Source organism: Nycticebus coucang, chromosome 4 (assembly GCF_027406575.1).
Source record: "Nycticebus coucang isolate mNycCou1 chromosome 4, mNycCou1.pri, whole genome shotgun sequence".
In the NCBI taxonomy this organism is placed as follows: domain Eukaryota; kingdom Metazoa; phylum Chordata; class Mammalia; order Primates; family Lorisidae; genus Nycticebus; species Nycticebus coucang.
In genome coordinates, this window is record NC_069783.1 from 55,982,860 (window position 1) to 55,993,632 (window position 10,773).

The following is a 10,773-nucleotide window of genomic DNA, read 5'->3' on the forward strand; positions in this document are numbered from 1 at the left end:
ACTGGATAAAAGATTTAAACTTAAGACATGAAACTATAAAAATACTTGAAGAAAGTGCAGGGAAAACTCTTGAAGGAATCGGCCTGGGTGAATATTTTATAGGAGGACTCCCCAGGCAATTAAAGCAGTATCAAAAATACACTACTGGGACCTGATCAAACTAAAAAGCTTCTGCACAGCCAAGAACATAGTGAGTAAAGCAAGCAGACAGCCCTCAGAATGGGAGAAAATATTTGCAGGTTATACCTCTGATAAAGGTCTAATAACCAGAATCCACAGAGAACTCAAACGTATTAACAAGAAAAGAACACGTGACCCCATCTCAGGGTGGGCAAGGGACTTGAAGACAAACTTCTCTAAAGAAGACAACGCACAATCTACAAACACATAAAAAAAACTCATCATCCTTAATCATCAGAGAAATGCAAATCAAAACTACTCTGAGATATCACCTAACCCCAGTGAGAGTAGCCCACATAACAAAATCCCAAAACCAGAGATGTTGGCGTGGATGTGGAGGAAAGGGCACACTTCTACACTGCTGGTGGGAATGCCCACTAATATGTTCCTTCTGGAAGGATGTTTGGAGAATACTGAGAGACCTAAAAATAGACCTGCCATTCGATCCTATAATTCCTTTACTAGGTTTATACACAGAAGACCAAAAGTCACAATATAACAAAGACATCTGTACCAGAATGTTTATTGCAGCCCAATTCATAATTGCTAAGTCATGGAAGAAGCCCAAGTGCCCATCGACCCACGAATGGACTAGCAAATCGTGGTACATGTATACCATGGAATATTATGCAGCCTTAAAGAAAGATGGAGACTTTACCTCTTTCATGTTTACATGGATGGAACTGGAACAGATTCTTCTTAGCAAAGTATCTCAGGAATGGAAGAAAAAGTATCCAATGTACTCAGCCCTACTATGAAGCTAAATTATAGCTTTCACATGAAGACTATGGGAAAGGGCCAAGGAAGGGGAAGGGAGGGGGGAGGTTTTGGTGGAGGGAGGACAAGGGGTGGGGCCACATCTATGGTGCATCTTAGAATGGGTACAGGGGATTGCACTAATGTACACAGCTATGATTTAACAATTAAAAAAAAAGATATTACTGGTTTCATAAAATAAATGTGGATGTGTCTTCCTTTATTTTATGAAATACATTATACAAGATTGGTGTTTTCTTTCTTAAATATTTGGAAGAATGCCTTTTTATGAGTAGCTTTCTATTTCTGCTGATATCTTTCCATCCAGTTGCTTAGCTGGTCATCTCCAAATTCCTGTCCATATTCGTAATAGGCATCTTAGATCATTGTCTAATAATTCTAATATTTGCTTCATTTGAGAGACTGTTCCTATAAGTTATTTTATTTCTTAAAAATGGGTGTTGCTTTCTTACTTTTTTGCTTATCTGGTACTTTCATTTATTATATGCTAGAAATTATTGATTATATCTTGTAGCAACTATGGATTATGCTGTCTTTATGTAATTAAAAAGAGATTACTTAATCCTCTTCAGTAATTTTTTCAAAGGGTAAGTTTATTTCAGTTTTGCTCTTATTTCTAGAACAAAAAAACCTGTCCAAAGTAATATAAATTTGCCCTAGAATGAAATCTTTACTTTGAATGTATATCTATTTGGGGCGTCTCAACTGAATGCCTGACTTACTTCATCCTAATTATTAAGGAATCAGAATTCTAGTCAGGCGAAAATTCCAACATCTCTATGACTTACCATGCATTATCTCTGTGTGATGAAAAATAACTGCTCAGTTATCAGCCCCTCATCAGTAGTTCTCTGCTAATGTACTTTGTGGTACTGGAAGGATTTCCAGATAATTATGGGGAAGGTTACCTCCACCCTGCCCACGTGCTCCACAAACTTTAGCTACCTTAGCATGCCCCCACCCCGCCAACCCCACCCCTGGCATACTAAACTCTGTTTCATTTTATCCAGTGAGAATACCCTTCCTGCTTTTAAGCCTCATGCTCTTGACAGTACTTCAAGCAGAAAGCTATGGGGAACAGAGTGTGGTTCCTCCTCTCCCCCCAAGGATCTGTTGTGGGATCTGACTGTTGTCCAATACCTATTCATATTGTCTTCACAACATTTGTCTAGTTTTATAGCTGTTTAGATACTAAATTAAATTTAATGCCAGTTTCTCTAATAATACCAGACCAAGAAGTCCTGCCTTCAATATTTTGTACCTTTCAATTCACTGTTAATTTGCAGCCAAAATGGTTTATCAAAAGTGCAAATTGAATCATGCTGTCAACAGTCTAAAACTTACTAAATGTCTTTTTATTATTGCCAGAATACTCCTGATGTGCCTTTAAAGTCTCTGAACTATTATTATCATGATCTATCTACTCATATACCTTAATCCTTACCACTCTCTCTTTTACAATTTCTTCTTTTTAGTCATTTTAAAATTTATTTGTATTTTTCTATATATTTCCACATGCTAGTCCCTCTTCCTTGAAAACTCATTTTCCTTATTTTTTTAGGTACCTCTGATTCATCATTCAAGATAGCAGCTGACACTCCTTTCCTTTCCTCTGGATTAGGGTAGAACTCCCAGCTATAAAGCATCTAAACTTTTTATAATTCTACCATTCTGGCATTTATCCAATACTTTGTGTTTATTTGTTTAACCATCGGTCTTTACCACTCCATTGTGATGTGGTGAATGCACTGTCACTTGTATCTAAGTTATTACTGTATTCTTAAGCTTACCAAAATATACCATGCATGGTGGGCATACAAGTACATCTTTTAAGTAATTGATTAATCTGTTCACTTCAATATTTCTATGTGCCTTTAAGAGTGGATGTCTTTACTCTTTATCTTTCATAAAAGTAACTAACAACTTAATTTTTAAGATAATATTTATTTAAGCAAATATTTATGCTCCAAATATGTTCTTCCAGATAGTATGCAGTTTTCAAAGAAATACTGATGAGGGTTTATAACTTCATTGAGAATAATGTCTAAAGGAACCAACACTTTACAATGCAATTTAAAAGGATAAAGAGATGACAAAGAGCTGTTCAGATGATGTTGTGCCATGCCACTCATAAGATTTCTAACATTAGTCCTTTGCATAACTTACTTTTATAGTCTGAAAATCTTCTGACATATTCTTTGGTTCCCTTTGAAATATTTCCTTTCAGAATGTTAAAAATCTTATTCACACTTGATAGCTATTTTTAGGATCAAAGTCAAAAGCATTAGATTTCTTCATTCCTTTCCCACCACAGGTTGAGAATTCATAAAGCAGCTTAACAGCTTAATAGAAGATTGACTCCTTTCCCTTCGACTTCCTATAAATCCACTCAAGACAGTCTAAAAAGCATTTCCCAGGCATAGTGTTAAATAGAAAATAACATCCTGAACTCAAAGAAGGTCTCATCCTCTGTAAACTCTGGGACCAGGCTCTATTTTGAAAATCATGGGAAATCAAAATTTCTTTGTAATGATGTTGATCAAATGTCTTACTTAAAATGAGCATGTAGACAAATGTAATGCTAAAGAAAAAAACTTCTCCTAAAATCAGAAGACATTAGGCAATACTCCAAAAGTAAGAATTTCACATAAGAATGTATGGTTTTGATCTCTGATAACAAAATTGACACTGAACTAAGATGTGCCACCCTTGGTGGGGTAGAGTGGGCTTTAGACACAATAACTGTGTTTGAAGAGCTAAGGTGGAAAAGAGTCTGTGCTATTCAGCTCCACAAATTTTGCCACCATGAAAAGTTTTCAGGAAGTAGCAGGATATGTCTTTCCTCTTTTACTCAGAAAAGTGTTCAAGAAGAATTTTCTTATCCAGGTGAAATGAAATGACACCCTTTTTTTTCTAGAGGAATGGCAATTTCCTTCCAAAAATCCACATCTGCAGAGAATACTGATAAAATGTATGCTGCCTCCTATTAGAACTTAAAAATATCCCAAAAGGGAAAAATGTGAAAAGGCTTAGCCAAAAAGCATTTTGAAGCTGCATGAATTTGCTTACTTTCAGGCAATATATGATATGGGAAGGATAGGTGTTTTGATATATGCTAGTGCTAGGGTAAGGTTGGGTGCAGACATTGTTCTGATAAGTACATCTCCTCAAAATCTGGGTCCTTTAGGGTCTGACTAGAGAACAGAATAGCTGTCTATCAGAGGACATAAAAACTGCAAGAATTGTAGCCCAGGCTATGTGCACGTTCTGGTGCCTCAATGTCTTTTTGGACAAGGTCAGCCTATAGCAAAAAAGGCTTTTAGTAGATGATAGTCCAGATTCCCAATTGTGTTGAGATGTTGGGCTACCTGAGCACATCAGAGATAAGCGGGAATTTATATTCTGGGGCTCATTTGGACCAAATTACTCACAGGTGCTTATAGCAAAGGTGGTGCGTTAGAAACATTCATTTCCTGTGTGTTCCTCCTAAATCCCACAAAATGGCCAAAAAGGTACAAAATCAACCCAAAATACAAAAATAAACTGAAAAGAAGGTGAAAACAGTCCACTTTTGGAACTGAAAAACAAATAGACAAATGATTACTCACTAAACAGACAAATGGAAAATTAAAACAGAGTATGCAAAGAAGCAAAAAGCAAGCTGATTCATACTACGGAATACCCAAGTGTAGAATTTAGAGATACCAGTGAGTTCTGAAAATGAGGCCAACGAATTTTGTTTTGCAGACAGACATTCGTATAGAAAACAGTGATTAACATATAAAACATACTTGGTAAATATTAGTTGAAGGAATAAATTAAGGAGTAACTAGAGCCCCACAACATGATAAGACTAGGTTTAAAACACAGTCAAACAGGGCATGGTCGTCTTGGAAATTAAGCTAGGGGACCCAATTCACACTGCTTGGAAGAGGTGAAGACAGCAAGACAGAAGCAACTCGAGGGGACACTGTTTTTGAACAAAAGTTATAGTCAGTTTGAACTATGAGGGGTCTCCCTTTTCTACTGCAGACCTCTGGGCTGATCAGGGAGCTTCTCAGAGATATTCCACCAGAGAGCAGAGAGCAGATGCAGTAGAGCTCTGTGACTGCCAATGCCAACTGACAACATCCTGATCAATCTGGCGCATGGATCCAGGTCCTCTCAGTAACTTTAGGATCACTCCCACCAGGTGAAGGAGGAAAGAAGTACTACCACATGTTGATCCCTGTGATTAGGGGTTGAGCACACCTCCTTCCCAGTGTGAAAGCCAAACAGAGAGGGAGTCTCAGATGCCACAAGCATCATTTAATAAGTCAGGAAACTGCTGCCTTGGATCCTCAGGGTGAGAGGAGAACCTTGACTGACCAGCAGCTCCAGCCTGCCTATGCAACCCTCAGCCACTGACAGAAACCCCTGCCTGTGCAACTATGCATCAGCAGTCTCTGTGCTGGTAGAAGAGCCCCCACCCCATATGGGTGGCTCTGTACTTGATTCCCCCATAGCCAGTTCTGAAACTCTCACTATGCCTGAATCTGAGGCTCTGCCTCTGTAGCTTCAGGGCCCCACTAAGCCTACAAATTTACCCTTGAGATTTCAGAGTCCTGCCTGGTCCCCATGACAGTACAACTGAGTTCCTACCACTGCTGCTGGGCCAGCAGAACCTCCATGAATTCCAATACTTCACTCAGGACCACTCAGCTCTGAGCAGACATCAACTCCTAGACTTGGTTCAAAAGAATCCATAACAAAGTAGAACAGATGCCTAGTACACTTATTAACCCAGAGCCTAGAGAAGAGAAGCCAGATGAGAAAAACAAATAAACAAATAAACAAGCAAAAACAACAAGCAAACAGCAAAAGAACCTTGGTAACATAAAAGAATAAAAAAATTTGGCACCTCCAAGAGAATACAATGAAGCTTCAGAAGTGGACTCTACCCACAAGAGTCCATGCTGAAATAATAGACATGGAAGTCAGAATATGGATGGGGAATAAGATTATTGGAATTGAAGAGAAAGTTGAAAACCAACAAAAAGAAACCAAAAAATATTTTAGGATATCAATGAAAAAAAAAAACAACCAAAAAGTCACTAGAGAGCTAGGCAGTATAGAAATGAAAAGAGTCTTTCGGGGAATTTCAAAATGTAGTTGAAAGCCTTATCAACAGGCTAAGCTAAGGAGAAGAAGAATCTCAGAGCTTGAAGACAAGGCTCTGAAGATAACCCAGTCATTCAAAGAGGCAGAGAAAAGTATAAAAAATGAGCAATCACTGAGATAAATATGAGACTTTGTGAAGTGAACTAACATTCAAATTGTAGGCATCCCCAAGGATGAAAGAGCTAAGAGCATGGATATCTATATTATTTGAGGAAAGTATTGAGAATAACTCCCTCAGTATCACCAGAAATTCAAACATACAAATACAAGATGTAGAACACAGGGGCAATTCATAGCATATAGGTCTTCTCCAAGATCCATAGTAATCAACTTGGCAAAAGTCAAAATGAAGGAGAAAATTCTGCAAGCAGTAAAATAAATGGATCAAATAACTTACAAAGCAAAAGCCATCACACTAACTAAAGACTTCTCAATGGAAAACTTACAAGTATTGGGTTTCCATCTTCAATAGATATAAACTGAAAAACTGCCAGCCTAGAATTCTGTATCCTAAAAAACTAAGTTTCAAAATAATGTAAAATTTGTAATAAATACTTTACAGACAAGCAAACACTGAAGGAGTTTGTCATGACTAGACATGCTCTACACAAAGTACTGAAAACAGCACTATACACAAATCAGCACAACAGATATCTGCCTGTGTAAATCTTCCTAAAAAATGCCAAACTCACATCTCCTATAAAACAGTACAATAAGAGATAAAACAAAGTAATTAGGGACTATCTAACAGTATAAGCAGACTAACATCCCACAAATCAATGCTAATAATCAGTGTGAACAGACTGAATGTTCCACTCAAAAGACATGGGCTGGCTGAATAGATGGAAAAAAACAAACAACAACAACAACAACAAAAAAAAAAAAACACAACCAGAGTATCTGCTGTCTCCAGGAAACACATCCAAATCACAAGGATGTGCATGGTCTCATTATAAAAAGATGTGAATCAAAAGGGAGCAGGGATAGCCATTCTCAGATAAAATTGACTTTCAGCCAAGAAAGGTAAAGAAGAGTCATATAATGGTAAAAGGAATTACTCAACAAGAAGACATAACAATCTTAAACATATATGTGCCCAACACAGATGCTTTCAGATACATAAAACAAATCTTACTAGAGCTAAGCAAAGAAATAAATAGTACCATAGTAATTGGCAGGGACCACAACATCCCATTGTCAGAACTTGGTAAATTATATAAGCAGAAAATCAATCAAGAAATAAGGGACTTAAACTCTAAAACAAAAGGAACAGACATTTATAAATATTTTACCCCCAACTACTAAATGTACATGCTTCTCAGCAGCCCATGAGACATTCTCCAAGATCAATCATATCTTAGGTCACACAACAAGTCTCTCAACAAATTAAAAAAATAAAAATCAGGAGGCGGAGCAAGATGGCAGCCGAGTAACAGCTTCCTTGCATCTGGGCACCATGAGTCTGGGGATATAGGACTCCAGGCATCTCTGGCTGGTGGATCTGCCTATCATCACCCCTGAGAGGATACAGGGAGTCAGCAAGAGACTTCTGGACCCCAAGAGGAGGACTAAAACAGTGGAAAACCGGCAAGTGGTCGCGTGTGTTCAATCCGTCTAAACCCGCCCGCAACTGTAAGTTCAGTAGCAGCAAGACTGCAAACCAGAAAGGCCTTACCAGTGAACTGTTTTGATGTCTTTGGACTTTGGCACTCAGCTGAACTGCCTTGGGGAGAGCCTGAGCGGGAGTGCGGAGAACTTTGGCCTTTGTCTAGGGCCCCAGTCTGAGCCGCTGAGCCAGACGGAGCTAATAGTGTTTGGCTCTGGGTCACAGGCAGACATTGTGAGCGATCTGCCCCGGTAAGCTCCGCCCTCAGGGTCGCAGAGCTGGAATTGGGTGGGAGCCGGTAACCCAGCGACCAAGTAGCCTAAGGGCGGGGTCTGAGCCGCCTTGCAGCCCTAACCCTCGGGGGCAGAGGGAGACCGGTTTTGACACACAGGGTAAGTGGATAACCACTTCAGCAGTGATTCCAGCGACAAGCACTTCCCTGAGAAAGCTTCTGCTCAGTAAGTGAACAAGTTCAAAGTGCCTTTTAAGTGGGCTGAAGAGAGATTTAGGGTGTCTACCTGCTGGGGTTTGAGAAACTAGCAGCCTCCAGTCGTATCAGAACTGTGATTAACATCTCATACCCCAGAAGACCACGTGTTGCCCAGACAATATTCAATAACATATACATACTGCTTTGTTTTAGGTTGTGGTTTTTTTTTTTTTGGTTTGGTTGTTTTTTTTTGTTTATTTTGATGTTGTGGATTGTTGTTTTGTTTTTTAAGTTCAAACTTTTCCATACAGATCCTTTTTCTTTCTCAATTTTTCTAGTTTAATTATAATTTCCCATTGCTGCCTATTTCAATAATTAGAACTTCATTTTTGTTAGTGTTTCTACTGCTATTATTTGGTTTTTCCAGCGAATATTATCCCGTACAGTTTTTTGTTTGCTTGTTTTGGTTTGATTTATAGCATTTTTGTCTTTCCTCTCTACTTGGTGGAGGTGGGGTACTGTGTCTGATCAGGTTAGCAAAGAGCAGCTGACCTCAAGGGAACCACCCAACTGTGCACCCTCAGAAGGTGTTTTTTTTTTTTTTTAAGGTTGTATCAAAGTACCCTACTGTACACCTATATTGCTCTGTCTCCCTCTTTCTGTGCCTCTCTTCTTTTTGTCAATATCCCTTTTACCCACCCCCTCTCCTTTCGCTATTTTTCTCTCTTTATTTTTTTCTTATCACTTGGTCCTCCTTTCTTTCATCCCTTTTTTGCTCTTAAACCTTCTCACCCTTCTGGTTCTGTAACCCTTAGTCCACAGGCACGAGAACCTAAAGAGCAAGAGGAAGTGAAAGGAAAATTAGGGCAAGGAAACAGATAAAAGAAAACACCCATGAGGAAGAATCAGCAGAAAACTCCAGGCAACATGAAGAACCAGTCCAGAACAACCCCGCCAAGGGACCATGAGGTAGCTACTGCAGAGGATTCCACCTATACAGAAATGTTAGGAATGACAGAAAGGGAATTTAGAATACACATGTTGAAAACAATGAAAGAAATGATGGAAACAATGAAGGAAACTGCTAATAAAGTGGAAAATAACCAAAAGGAAATCCAAAAACAGAATCACATCAGAGATGAACGATATGAAGAATATAAAAAGGATATAGCAGAGCTGAAGGAAATGAAACAGTCAATCAGGGAACTTAAAAATGCAATGGAAAGTATCAGCAACAGGTTAGACCATGCAGAAGAAAGAATTTCAGAGGTAGAAGACAAACTTTTTGAGATAACTCAGATAGTAAAAGAGGCAGAAAAGAAGAGAGAGAAAGCAGAACGTTCACTGTCAGAATTATGGGAATTTATGAAGCGTTCCAACATACGAGTTACAGGAATTCCAGAAGGGGAAGAAGAATGCCCCAGAGGAATGGAAGCCATACGAGAGAATATTATAAAAGAAAATTTCCCAAATATCACCAAAGATTCTGACACACTGCTTTCAGAGGGCTATCGGACCCCAGGTCGCCTCAACTCTAACCGAGCTTCTCCAAGACACATTGTGATGAACCTGTCCAAAGTCAAGACAAAAGAAAAGATTCTGCAAGCTGCCAGGAGTAAGCGCCAGTTGACCTACATGGGCAAATCCATCAGAGTGACCGCAGACTTCTCTAATGAAACTTTCCAAGCAAGAAGACAATGGTCATCTACCTTTAATCTACTTAAACAGAACAATTTTCAGCCCAGAATTCTGTACCCTGCTAAGCTAAGCTTCAAAATTGATGGAGAAATCAAATCATTTACGGATATACAAACATTGAGGGAATTCGCCACAACAAGACCAGCTCTACAGGAAATACTTCAACCTGTTCTGCACACTGACCACCAGTGGATCAGCAGCAAAGTAAGAACTCAGAAATTAAAGGACAGAACCAAACCTCCACACTGATGCAAAAGATAAAACTAAGCAATGGACTCTCACCAAATAAGACGAATAGAATACTACCACACTTATCAATTATCTCAATAAATGTTAATGGCTTGAATTCCCCACTGAAGAGACATAGATTGGTTGACTGGATTAAAAAGTACAAGCCATCCATTTGCTGTCTGCAAGAAACACACCTGGCTTCAAAAGACAAATTCAAGCTCCGAGTCAAGGGTTGGAAGACAATTTTTCAGGCAAATGGAATTCAGAAGAAAAGAGGAGTTGCAATCTTATTTTCAGATACATGTGGATTTAAAGCAACTAAAGTCAAAAAAGACAAAGATGGTCACTTTATATTGGTCAAGGGAAAAATACAACAAGAAGACATTTCAATTCTAAATATCTATGCACCCAATTTAAATGCTCCCAGATTCTTGAAACAGACCTTACTCAGTCTGAGCAATATGATATCTGATAATACCATAATAACAGGGGACCTTAACACTCCTCTTACAGAGCTGGACAGATCCTCTAAACAGAAATTCAACAAGGATATAAGAGACTTAAATGAGACCCTAGAACAACTGTGCTTGATAGACGCATATAGAACACTCTATCCCAAAGATAAAGAATATACATTCTTCTCATCATCCCATGGAACATTCTCCAAAATTGATCATATCCTGGGACACAA

At 38.7% G+C, this 10,773-nt stretch overlaps 1 non-coding gene across 1 annotated transcript; it reads left to right on the forward strand.

Annotated features, from left to right (window-relative positions):
• Positions 1-3,481: 3,481 nt before the first annotated feature.
• On the forward strand, positions 3,482-3,546 carry LOC128585262 (small nucleolar RNA SNORD78). Its single transcript, XR_008379982.1, has one exon. It is a non-coding gene; the product is annotated as a small nucleolar RNA SNORD78 (small nucleolar RNA).
• Positions 3,547-10,773: the final 7,227 nt, after the last annotated feature.